At 43.9% G+C, this 13,717-nt stretch overlaps 1 protein-coding gene across 2 annotated transcripts in view; it reads right to left on the bottom strand.

Moving 5' to 3' along the window:
* The window catches only part of ERCC3 (ERCC excision repair 3, TFIIH core complex helicase subunit), a 387,208-nt gene that overhangs the window by 184,484 nt on the left and 189,007 nt on the right, over nt 1-13,717 (bottom strand). The window lies entirely within an intron of this gene.

Raw genomic sequence — 13,717 nt, 5'->3', positions numbered from 1 at the left:
GTGAGTAAACCCGCTTTGTTGTCCTCTGCTAACCAGATTGTGTCTTACCTCTTGATAAATGGTTCCTTTTCAATTACTGAAGTAAAGACTCAGCATTAAGCAAGAGCCACGCACCCTGAGTATAATCACCCTCTCTCTAACAGGGGGGTGGTGAGTCACTGGAGCAGGTTGCCTGTTGTGGATGCCCCATCCCTGTGTTCAAAGCCAGGCTGGATGGGGCTTGGAAGGCAGGGAGGTTGAAAGGAGATGATCTTTAAGGTTCCTTTAAGGTCCCTTCCAGTTCTATGATCATAAAGCAGTGGTCTGTGTATTTACTTCAGCATATCTAAACTTCTGTTTCTTGTCCCATTCCAGCCTGGAAAGCTGTGGGAAGTTGCAGCTGCATCACGTTGAGCTGAGCTGGTGCTGCAGAGGATTCTCCTCTTGTCCTCATGAGTGAGGCAATGTTTAACAAGAGCAGCTGTCATCATCCAGTGCACTGATGCCTCCAATTGACTGGCAGGCAGTGGGATTGTTGCATTATGACCATATTAACTAATCACTGCTGGTAATTGTTATTAAGCATTGTCTTGGATCTATAGTATGAAGAAGCTTTAGTTCCTCAATTGTTACTGTTCCAGGTGAAATGCAAGAACTGCTTGACAATGCATAAGGAGGTTAAAATGGAAGGAAAGGCTTTTTCTCTCCATCTCTGAAAAAGCAATACCTTTTGCAAGGTCTCCAAACCAGATGTGTGAGCTGCACTGGCTTTGAAGATACCTGGTACCCTTTAGCTCTGTTTGTTGCACAAATGATCTTTTGTGGTGTTCCCTCAAAATCCCATTGTGTTGTAGTTGTGCTTAGTTTGTAAAGCTTTTGTGCAGACAGAAGGCAAAAAGTGAGAAGCACTAATTCCTCCCCTCTGGCTGTGGGCATTTTCTCTGCAGTGGAGTGACAACATTCTTTGTGTTTAAATGGTTGTGGACTAGGGCTTTCCTCTTTTCCCTTCTTTGGAAAGTGGTTCTGGAGTCTAGGATTTCTCACAGCAGAAAGTGCCTTGATCAGTTCATCCTGTTGGACTCAGTGATCCTGTTGGGTCTCTTCCATCTCAGGTTATTCTTTGCTTCTGTCATGCCCTGTCTTTGCTCTGATGGAATCAGGACACATGGTTTGTGTCTGGTTTCTCAGAGTCTTTCCTTGACCTGCCCACAGGTGCTGTTTACCACCACTTTCTGAGCATCTGCTGCTGATTGTTGTCATTCTTTGATTGATGAATACAGGAAGAACTGGAAAATTTGGCTTCCCATTGCATTTACAAAATCCCTCTTTGTCAGGACTGGTTACAACTAGTCCAAGGAGAACAGACACTCAAGAGCAAAAATGTAACCCAATCATTACAGCTTGGAGAATCTAGACAAAGGACAAAAAGGGCCAAAGCCCTTAATTTCCTCAGGAGTTCATGTCCTTTACTAAGACTGCCCCTTCTGATGCTGAGAGGAAAGAAAAGGTGATTAAACAAGAAGTTAAAATTACTAGGCCCCAGCTCCCAGCAACACCGAAAGATTAATGCATCATGTTGGGGATGTTTCAAGCTCCATGATATGCTCTGCTGCCTCTGCTCTGGGGCTGTTCAAAGTGGACTCCTCTGCCAGTTCAGTTAGTGATGCTGTTAGATTTATTGAGGACTTTGGCAATTAATTGCTTTCAGACCCGAGAAGGGCCTCATTGTTGTCCATCAGAGTTTTAATTAATCAAAGCTGCAGATGGGTAGTATCAGCCTCAAATGCTGGTGTAATTAACTCATTCATTATCATGTTCTCTTGCTCTGTGACGGTTCATAAAGGACATCTTTAATCTGGCTGTCATGATGCTGTCCCCACAGTAGGAGTTAAATGATTTTCATCAGTCTTTACCATAATTACCCTCTGTCCAGGATACCATCAGGGAAAATGCTGATTTTTGCCAATAAATACGGAGGCCCCCCTTGGCTTCAGACAGGTGAGTAGAGTTTGACCTGCAAAGATGAGCAGGGCCAGTGAAATCAGAGATCCCTTTGAAAGTCTCTGGAAAGCACCTTTTTAGGCCCTCAAAACTGGATGTGCAAATTGTGTCAGGAGGGTTTTATTTACAGCTGACCAAGTCCTTGCTGGCATATAGTGCCAGTTTGGGAGGAGTTTCTTGGGTCTTCTGAATATGCCCTACCAAGGTCATTTGAGATGTGTCCTCATCACAAATGGATGCCCAGGAAACACTCCCAGGCTCATCTTGGTAAGTTGTTAACACAGCTTTTGACATGCTTTTGGCCCAAGTGTCAGCTAAATTCAGGAGTTGATACAGGTCAGGAGCGAGAGACAGTTTGGATGTGGCCACCCTTTGGCCTTTTTTGCCCTGAGGAATAAGAGTTTGGACTTGGCTGAGTCTGTACCAATTGGCATTGGCACCAGAGAAAGGTCCTGAGCACGGTGGAGTAAGTGTTGCTATAGATATACTTATCATGCATAAAATGAAGGGTTTGAACCAGAAGCAAAAGAACAAAGAACTTAAACTCTGTGTATCTGAAATATAACCAGTACTCCTCCTAAATCATCATGTGATGCCTGGGAAGCATGTCTTGTGGCAGGAACTGCTTCAGGAACTTTGGAGTGACCTGCACAAGTGTCCATATCCAAATGGCTGCTTGCAGCTGATAGGGCTGAAATGGCATTTCCCAGATTGCCTGAAAGCTTGTGAAAAAGCAGAGACTTTGGCCTACTGAGGAACGTTTTTCCTGGATGCTCTTCCTAAGAAGTGGGGGGAAGGTCACAGCTTTATCTCAACCATGGCCCCTTACATGAGGATGGAGGCAACCTCTCTATGGCACTGTCCATGCCAGCTGTGAAGCCAGTGCTTCTCTCCAGCACTGAGGCATCTTAAATAATGAGATCATTCACCTTTCATGTGGCATCAAGAAGGCAAAGTAAAGAGTTCATGTCTCTGACTGTTGTGTGAAGACTTTACTGCTGCCCGCATTGTTGCTTTCAAAACATTTGTTAAGAAAAAAAAAGATTAAAATTTAGACCAAAATCCTCAGCCAAACCAATACTGTGACTTTATTAAGCACAAGGTTTGGGAAGAGAACAGCTTGGCTGTTCTTAATTAAGGTTGTCTTTCCCTGGCAGATTAATTCCCCAGAATTCATTGCAGATTCCTGGCACCATGGATGTTATTGATCCAGTCAGGCTGATAGTTTGTGCTTGCAGGGATCTGTCTGTGATCCTCCTTCCATGGGAATTTGGGGAGAGAGAGAAGGAGGGAGCTGACTGGTAGTTATTAATAGAATTTGGAGCAGGTTTTTTCCCCACGCTGATTAAATCAAAATGCTAGACAGTTGCATAATCTCGTGCATCTCAGTAACAGCAGCAATTACCACTACCACCACAGGGCAGAGGAAAGTGTGGAAGAAGTGTGGAGACAGATGCCAAAGGATACAGTGGATTTTTTTTTTCTGGAGGGGTTAAGTAATGGGATTTTTTTACACATGTTCAGAAACAGAGTACTGAGACTGTGCTATGAATGTTTCAAATGCCTCCTGGGCCATAGTTTTAGTGTAATATATGTTCAAAACAAGTCCATGGCAAGGAACAGGGTTGCTGGTACCCTTTGATGTGCAGGTCAGGGCTGATCCCACCAGTGCTTGTGAGCTCAGCCCACTTGGTGGGGACAGGGAGCCAGTGACATCTGCTCCTGCCCTGCAGGAGAACAGCACGTTTTGGCTTTCCAGAATGGGAGGCTGAGACAGGCTGCAGGTCAAGTGATGGGAGAGGAGCATTGCTGTTTGGGTAGCTGAGAAAGGCAGTCCAAGGAATGTCTCCTGCGTGCAGAGCTCTCCCCAAAAACATGAGTTCCTTGTTGTGTGAGATCATAAGTGATTCCCTTTCACAGATTTGTTACTTTGGAAAATTTATTGGGCACCAGCAGCTTTGAGTTGTTGAGCCTCTGATCTCCTTCAACAATGCAAATAGTACTTTAAAGCCTCAAAACACTTCCATGTGCCTCTTCTTGTTTGCTTTGGCTGACAGACAAATGCCTTAGTTGAATATTTTCAAGCATGATTTCTAATCCTGAGGCTGGCCTCTAGAATGAGGCTGTGCTTTCCATCAGGCCAGCTTCTTGGCTATGCTGGCTTTATTTGCTCCATTTTGTCTGGTACTCATCTTCTTTCTGCCTTTCCTTTTCTGTTTTCTCAGGATTTTTTTCAGGCTTTAAACAAGAAAACAAACTATTCCCCAAAGCTCTGAAAGATGCTTCTGTTACAGAAGGTGCTGTAATGATGAGAGTCACGAATGGTGACAGACATAGGACTAGCTGCCTTGCTGTTTAGAGAACCACTTTTTGCCAGGCTTCATCCACAGCCTTGAAGAATTTGCTGTTTAAAAAATCCTGGGTTTCCCTTGAGTGTTTAGAAATTCTGGCCTGAATTTCCAGGAGGTAACAGTAATCTGAGGCACTAAATTGCCCTAGAAAGTGCTTCTTTTACTTTTAGGAAAAGTTGAACAGCATTTTACTTTATGCTTTTTGCAAATTCAGAACCAAAGTTGAGAACAGGAGGCAGGTTTCAAGCAACACATGTAATGTCTGTAGACCCTAAGCACAATTAACTGCAGGGCTGAGAGGTTCGGTAGCTGAAGCCTCATACTGACTGTGGACAGTAGGAGAACCCCACGGTTGCTGTAGGTTCCTTCTCCCTTTTTCAGTAAGTGAAGAAACAACTGCTTTGGGCAGCCAAACCCGCTTTTTCTGATTAACAAAGTCTGGGGAAAGATGACTGATGCAACTTCTGGCTCCATGGTACATGTAGAAGAGGGGTGGGTGCTTTTTCCTAGCTTTACAGATAGGTGTCAATTTAAAATTGAGACAATGGAGGCCAGTCAAGCATCTCAAATCATACTAGACAACCGTGTGGGCAGTTTGGTGCTGAACACAATTGAGATGAATAATTCCTAGGAGGCACCTATTTTTCTCTGATGATTACTAAGGAAGCTTAGAATTTGACAAGTGGCCTTTAGATGTATAAATTTGGGTGAGCTGTAGCTGTAGATGACTACATTTAAATACGTACAAAGGAAGGTGGAAATAGATGGCCTTAAGCATTGCTCAGCTCTCAGAGGTGGTTCACTGGAGACTGAAGACAGAGAGAACTTCAAGGGTCACTCCATGTGCTGTAAGCAGAGACAGCTTCAGATTTGGCATCTCTGACCACCAAGAAACCTTATCTGAATGGAAAAGACATGGATTGTATGTGAAAGTGGCACTCAAGTGAAATGATTTTGCCTCCCTGTACACCAGTTATGGCTGTGACCTGAGACTGCTCCAAAGTTTGATAAAGCTTTAGTGATGCAATAAAGTTCACAGCATTCACAAATTAGAGAAGGCTTGGGCATTAAAAAAAAGTGTATAAAGTAAGTGAGTTTATGGATGTCTGCTGTTATTTAATGCATTAAATAACCAGGACACTGTTTACATTAAATAATCACCTGAAATGAGAGTGAGCGAAATACTTAAATTATTCTCTGTGAGGTGTGCAGCTCTGTGACTGTGTCTTGCCTGGATGTGTGGAGCTACTTTCGTCTCCTTTTGGGAATGAGAGGCCTTGTTTACAAATGTGACTGACCTTGGTAAGAACTCAGAATATTTCAGCTGATCTACCATATCTGCCTGTGAACAGGCTCTTTTCCCCTGCAGATGCAGGTGCTTAACTATGTTTCCACTTTGGCTCAGGTGGCCTTGCACTGACTTTGTGTGTGCCTGAGCAGTGCCACCTCACACAGGCACATAATTCCACATGTAGGCATACCTGGAAGTAGTTGTGTAGCTTCACATGAGGTTTTTTGCAAACATGATGCCTTAAAATTAAAGGCTATTAATTCAATGAGAGGCATGGAGAGGGAGGGGGGGGTAGAAGGAGTTGGGGGCTGTATGGTTTAAATAGTAATTTTTGCAAACCCTGCAGTAAGGCAGGATCAGTTGACCTCGCAGAGCTGATCCACTTGCTGCTCTCCTGTGTTCTTGCTTAAGGATTGCAAAACCAGAAAAGTACTGAGGAGCTGGGAGAACAAAATGCCCCAAGGGCACAGCCCTGATTTTATGTGCCCACTCAAGCCTGAGGAAAAATCCTGCTGATTTCAGTCAGGTTTATGTCAGCCCCTTAGGTGATCGCATTCAAAATTAATGAACTTCTTGTCTGACAGACTTATATTACCTTGGGAATTTTACCACTGTAATTGCAGACTGTTGTTTGCCATCTTCTTTAGAGATGGACATCCTCTAGCCATTGAGTGGACAGCTGTTACATTGCCTTTAGAAGTGGCCAGTAACTTCTGGATGGGAAGCACTGCCTTGCTGCTTAAAATTCTCAAACCAGATTATATTCTCTTTAAGATTCAGGTAAATACATTCCCATTCAGATTATACCTACTTCCGTTGTAGTTTAGGTTTTGAAATTTCCTCCCATTTCTAAACCAAAATACTTTCATGTTTCCAGGGGTTAAAACATCTTCCTGCCACCACCTTCCCGCTAAAGCTTTTTACTCTCAAGCTTGTGTGATTTTTGCAATTCTGCTGTGAATTTTGCAGCTTGAGCTTAGATCCCAGTGTTTTGGCAACACTCCTCTCTGTATGTAAGGGAATCCAGGCTGCAGTATCAGTCAAAACTCCTAGTTTTAGACTACCCTACATCTCTGTAGAGCAACCCTGTGTTTCAGTATCCTGTTCTCTTGAAATCCACTGAGGTGGCAAAGACCACAGTGTTTTACAGCTGCCACAATTCAGCAGAGCTGTGGTTGCCTGGTGTAGGAAATTACTTTTGGTCTGAGCAGGTGCAGGACACATGATGACTTTTAGCAATGGAGCTGTGTGCACTGAATAAAACTAGCCCTTGGAGGCCACCTTGAATGAGGAATAATACATCCTATTAATTGGGTTAGAGGTAAGATGATGTGTGCAGTAATTTGTGTTTGTCTAGCCTGGGTGATGCAGGTTTTTGTTAATCAGGGGATATGATCTAGCATGAAGTTTGTTTGTCAGGCTGCAGTCTGTGAAGTAACCAGTTCTGGTACTGGACTCATAGAAAGGCTGGTTGGAGAGCGCTCCTTGAAGTCCAGTTTGTCCAGGTTTCATGGCTTCTTCCTCATTTCCCTGAGGATCCTCTAGGACCTGTCTCGTCTTCTTTATTCCAAACCATCAGTGTTTTCACTGTAGTAATTAATTGCCACCAGCCTCTTCACCCATCTTCCTTCTCTCTACCACTTCTATCCCTGCTCCCATGTCATAGTCCTTCTTTTTTGTCCCTCATGTTCTGATTAGCACAGCTTTTTCTTTACAGGCACCTGCTTGTCCTGCCTATTTCTTTTTCTCTATTTGTTCCTTTCTACATCTCTCTCTGCATTTCAATTGACTTACTGGAATAGACTTGGATTAAAAAAAAAAAAAAAAAAAAGAAAAAAAAGAAAAAAAAAAAAAAAGGTGAGAGAAGAAAAGGACTTCTCTGCTTCCAGGGGATGGATAAAGAACAGACTGCCTAACTCTACAGAGAAGTAGCCTCACATGTGCAAGCATGGGAAAGTTCAGTGATCTTTTGGCATAAGTAGAGTTTTCAGAGCTTGTTGTGACCATCTTCTGGTGAAACACTGCCCCTGCTTTTCTCCTGAGATAGGAAGGCTGTGTGGCTGATGGCACCTTCTGGGCACATCACCTTGACACGTGATGCTACAGGCATCCAGCAGGCACCTCAGAAACAAGGGGGAGCCTCAGAAGATGTCCCGGGGTACAGCTTGGCTGCCATGTGCACTCAGGAGAGGAGCTGTGGATCTAGCCCAGCTCTTTACCATCCCCTTCCAACCGTGTCATTGGTGATTGCTTCCACTGTCCTCCCTATCCCTGTGCATGCTTGCTCTGAGCATTCCCTGTGTCTTGGTGTTCCCACAGCAATTTGTAGAAGATACAGCCCTGGAGTAGAGGTTGACTCCATCACTGCTTGGACAGGAGATGTTCTGTGTTGAGGGCAGAGCTGTACAGTCCCTGGGCAGGATACAGCACATCAGGGTGGGTACTGTGAAAATAGCTGCATGTACTTACCATGGTTGTCTCAAGCTTCTGTCTTGAACATAGGGAAGACACTACACAGGAACCTTACAGTGATGTTTAGTAAAGAATTTTTGCTATTTAACGCCATAAACAAATGATAAGTCAAAGTGCTAACATATTATGTGAGGTATGCTGAGCCCTGGCCCTTTGTTCAAATCTTATGTGAATTCTTGGCCTCTGATGTGTAAGCAGAAGATAAAACTTTACTATGTAAGGCCCTGAGTGGATTGTGACCAGAAAGAAAGAGGTTTTATTATAGCAAACAAATGTGAAAGTAGGTCAATTTCACAATCTGTTAGAAGTGAAGAGAGGAAAGGAAAAGATTACCAAGAGTCATTAATTTTCTTTTTTTATTATGTATATTTTCATTAGAAAACAATCTTGAACACCCAGGAATAGTTTTCTAATAAACGTAAGCTCATGAAGAGCACTTGGAAGTTTCCATTCTGGGTTCAGGAGAATGACAGGACAGTAACACAGTCGACATGGTCATTCCTCTTAGTCAGCCCCTCCCTTGTGGCTGATTTTTCCTTACATTGCAGCCTTCCCTTCCCCGTGCTTCCTGCCCTGGACAAAACCACCCCCTCCCTCCCAACCCCACAGACATCTCTGTAGTAGTCTCAAAGAGAGTATTTCTGCATGGACACACCACTGACTGATCTCAACCCTCCGTGAGCGTAGTGATTTCTTGCAGGCCTGAAGGAGGATCCCAGTAACAGACCTGGGAGATCCATGCGGAGACACTGCTTCCTCTCCTGGGCAGACCCTGTAGTAGTGAAGGAGGCCTTAGGAGTGATTTCCAAGGGGACTCAAATGTAGAGATGCAAAATTTGCCCACTGGGGATGAAGATCCAGGGAAGTGTTCTTGCCAGCCCTGCTAGCTACCTCCATTCTTGCGCTCAGCCTCTCAGGGGCAAAAGTCCTGAAAGGATTGATGCATAGCTATGGGCTGGTTGTGCTTCTGGAATGAGGAAGATTTCCTCCCCAGGCCTGGCCTGCATTGCCTACAAAAGGGTTTGTTTGTAATGGAGAGCTGATGTAAATGAGCTAAAAACACGAGGGAACAAGGCCATTTTCATTTGCTACCGAATAAAGCTGACAAAGATTCTTCTCTCCTGTCATCAGAACAAGCCTCACCCAGGTTTACCACCATCTAAAATACAAGTGCTTTGTCCTTGTTTTTGGCTCAGGTACATCATCCACTGTAGTTACCCTGAGGCTAAGAAACAAAAGATTCCCCATGCCATTATCCCACAGCTTGATAGCAGTGAAGGAGATGCTTGCAAGCGGTTGCTCTTCTGGATCAAGAAGCGAAACTCCATGAAAAAGGGTTCTGCTGGCCACATTAGTCTAGAGGGATGGGAGGAAGGTTTGTGTGCCTGTTAGCAAGGAGTAGAAGGGCTGTCCAGACTCCCACCTCAGAGAAATGTTCTACCATTTGGTAGCAAAGAATCACCCCTTTCCAAAGGAAAGCCAAGATTATGGAGTAGTGAGTGAAAGGGGAGGGGGAATATAATCTCATAAGAACATAGGTACTGAGATAAGCTTGTCAGAGAACATCAATTTTTGTCTCTCTAGCTGGAAAATAAGATCAGATGGGTTAGAAGTCTGTTCATCCTTACAGGAAAAAGAAGCTCTATAAAGCGTAGTAGAAAAACTCTCAGAGAAGTGTGGCAGGCTGGATTTTAAAGGAAAGCTCTCCTGTGATGAAGACCAAAGAGCAGAGTAGCTCTCACCAACTTGAGCTGTGAAAGGATGAGACAGGTCACTTGCAGAGGCACGATGGGCATGTGCAACTTTAGTGATTATTAATATCATAACCTATATCAGCTGATCAAAGCTGCCCAACAGTGACTTGCTAACAAGTGATGATCCTGCCACAGAAGAGTGCAGCTGGAGGCAAACAGCCTGATGCCACCTTTCTCATCCAGATGGGAGCTCTGGTCCTCTGGCTACACTCTAGAAGGTCTCCATGAGCAGACTTGGTCACTGAGACTTTCTGTGTGTGATCAGGGAACTGAATGTGATGTCCTAACTCTGTTTGGCAAAGCACATCTTGATGCATAACGTAACATATAAAGGAGCATCTTCTCCTAGTACCTCTTCTCTACTGTTACTTGCTTCTTTAGGACTTGGATATCAAAACCCTTCTTTTAATTTTCTCTTTTTTTTTTCCTTTTTCAAATAAGAAATATGGGGAAAATACTGACAATGTGGCTTGGAAAAGAATTTCTGTCTGCGTTCTTGTCCCATTTAGAAATCCATCTCTTTTCAAGCAGTTGTGATGGCAGCTGTTTGTGCTTTTGCATCGTTATGCTTGTTTGAGTATGGCTCAAGTAAGTTTGAGGGGTCTGCAGTCTGTTTCCTGCTGCTGGAACTGAGTGTCTATTTTCCATATATTTGTCTTAATTAAATGCTATAAAATAATGAGCATGAACCACAGATAGGGTAAGAGTACCATAAAAGTATTTCCCTTTTCTGTTTTCTCTTTGCCTGAAGTCAAACCCCAATGTTGCATTTTCCACACAGCAACTCCCTAGCTCCTGTCAAGACTTATTCAAAAATCAAGTATTGTTTTAGGCTTATTTAGGTTTTCTTCTCTTATGTTTACAAGATAACATTTATAAATATATATGTATGTGTTTACATATATATTATCTTGCAATTCCAGTTCTGGAAGAGAAAACATCATTCTTTCATCAAAGAAGAAATTCACCCACTGACCTGGAGGTAATTTTAATAATGAACTAAGATAGATTTTGATGTTTGTGTAAGCAGCATAGAACTGTCAGATTCTGCTCTCTTTTTATCCATGATAGATTTGAGATCAAAGACTGCCTGCAGTAACTGCTGCATGTCAGACTTGCATTATTGAGGAAAATATTCCTAGAGCCAGTGGTCCATTGCTGCCAAATGGTGGAAACCAGCTGGTGTGTTCACCATATTTCCTTCAGCATGTAAGAAATGGTGAAGGTCAATGCAATAGGCTGCTACACTTGCTTGTCCTCTCAGGATTCGAATGTCATTGTTTATCAATTGAATGAATTTGCCTGTCTGGAAACATGAAGGATGTAGAAGACTTAAGAACTAGTCTGGGAGGAATTCTGTGTCTGCTTATGAGATCTTCAGGGCTGGAGTTTAGGGATGGCAGAGGGGATGAGGCATCTGTTGCCTCAGGAATAAGAAGGAGAAGTCACTGGGGAGGTAACAGTGGAGAGGAGATCAGGATGCTCAGCCAGTAGTCACTAAGGCAATTGCACTGCTGACTGTTTTCCTCCAAGTGCTTGACCAACCTAAAAGAGTAAGAGGAAGGAGCAGCTCTACTGACCATGCATTCTCACAAAGAGATTCCTCTCACAGGAAACCTGGTGGATGTACCACAGATTAGAAGTGCTAATGGTGCAGCCTCATCCTACACTGAAGAGCATTAGTGCTTTAGTCAAAATAATATTTTTCTCTCAAGGAAATTGAAGAGAGGATGCCTGAATGACTCACCACTAAATGTGAACAGAGGATGGTCTTCAGAACTAGAAAGTCTTCAGAATGGTCCTCCAGCTACAGCCATTGCCTCTAGTGTTTTACTGCTGCCAGATCAAGGGCTTTGAGAGGGGCCAGGGATCTGGCAAGCATGAGTAGTATTTTCCTGTTTCCCTGAGTGAAAACAGGACAGCTGACACTTCTCAACTCAAATCTAAGCTGCTGACTTCCTCTTCCTTTGGGTTGCCCATTTCATCAGAGTAAGGCAAAACAAGAACCTCTTCACCACCTTGCTTGGGAAACTACAACAGGGAACACACCAGATTTGTTTGAAGAACAGCCCATAGTTTTTTACATTTTAAATTGGAAATCAAGTGTTAGCTGGGTATATGGGTTTTGCCAGCATTAGTGGTTTGTTTGTAGCAACCAGTTAACAGCAGGCACTGAGACTGGCAAAGTAAATATATATCAAAGACTGATTATAGAGTTTGACTTATTGATACAGACTCTGAACAGTTCTTGTGTTCTCTAGTGACCCTTGGGTTAGTGCATGTGCTTGACCCCTTGCAGGCACGGAGGAAGAGGGTTTGAACTTGGCAGTGAGTATTTACCAAGAGACAGAATGGCAAGAATGGAAGAGCTATGGAAGCTGGAGGTGAGCACTGATGTTTCAGTAGGCAAGAACAGCATTGGCAACTGACACAGAGCAAAACACCTCTGAAGAGCATAACCAGTAACGCACTACCAGAAAGACCTGTCAAAGCTGACAGAAAATCAGGGGACTGGCAGAAATCACAAGATTGAGCAGGACCGTACACACACGATTTCTGATGATGGCTGAACAGAGTCCTCCACACTGACCACCCCCAAACAATGCTGGAGGACTACAAAGCCCAAGAACTGAGGGGTCTCCACAGTGATAGGACCCAGAATTTTCTCCATTGGGAGAAACAGCTGCCAAACTCTGCAAGCTTTGTTTGTCAGTTGAAGGTGATCTGACAGCTTTGTAACAAAGTACAGGAAACGTCTCTTCAGGGACCCAGCAGACAAGACTAGAAGAAAGACATGGGGAAGAAGATATGCCTAAGTAGCATAGCTCTGCCCCATCTTGTATATCTGCCAGAATCACCCAATACGCAACTTATTTTTCATGTGTCGGGAGCGTACTGTCTCCATTTGCACCTTTGAAAGTCCTGCATAGTAGCACAAAGGGGACGGCACAAGGGAGATGAGAGAACTGTGCTATGGAAGGAAGAAATCCTCATCAGTATTTCTGCCATCAAAACTTTGAGGAGGAAAGAAAAAGGGAATTCAAAACCCCAACACCCACACTAGATTTGCACTTGTTCTCTCAGGCTGGCAGCCTAGAAGTTTGTAAACTCAGAAGTACCTTGTTCTGGAGTAAACTGTTCTGAAAACAGTTTCCAATGGCTTCCCCCGAGTTTGCTTTGCTGGTGGCAGCCCTTCGGCTCCATGCTGGCACATGTATGAAGCTCTTTGAACAAGTTTTGACCTTCCTTTAGCCCCTCTGCCCATCAAGCCAGCTAATGACATGCTTCGTATTGCACAGAACACATACAATTGACAAATTCATAGTGTTGTTTAAATATTAAACAGTCTAGACAGGCTTTTGAGTCTTGTGCCACTGTGAAAAGGCTCAGACCATGCCCATCTCTGAAACTGGGCTGCGGGGTCATTTGCACAGTAAGACAGACAATAAGACTTGTATACATTGCCATGCAACAGAATAGACCCCAAACTGCCAGCCCTAAGTGGAAAGTTTATTTCTAAGCACAATATATGGAAAAAACAAACCAACAAACCCCACAGATATAGAAAACGTTGTAGCAAATCCCTGGTCAAGTAGGACTTCATGTCTGTCACTACCCTGCACCTCACAGCCGCTTAAAATGTCATGCAATGGAGGAGAGGGCACTCGGACGGCAGCCTCTGCTTGCGATCAAGGAGGGTCTCCAGGCAGGAGGAGGCCGATGGGACTCCCGCTGTGATTCAGACTGTAACCAGCAAAAGGGCAGCGCTGCTCACCCCCACCACACACCTCGTGACTACCGGTGGTAGACTTAGCACTTCAACAGGCTTCACCAACGTGGATTCTCACAACACCCCTGTGAGGTAGGTA

The sequence above is a fragment of the Prinia subflava genome, chromosome 6 (assembly GCF_021018805.1).
Source record: "Prinia subflava isolate CZ2003 ecotype Zambia chromosome 6, Cam_Psub_1.2, whole genome shotgun sequence".
Classification (NCBI taxonomy): Eukaryota; Metazoa; Chordata; class Aves; order Passeriformes; family Cisticolidae; genus Prinia; species Prinia subflava.
Note: the sequence above shows the minus strand (reverse complement) of the source record. Positions and strands in the feature narration are given on the sequence as shown.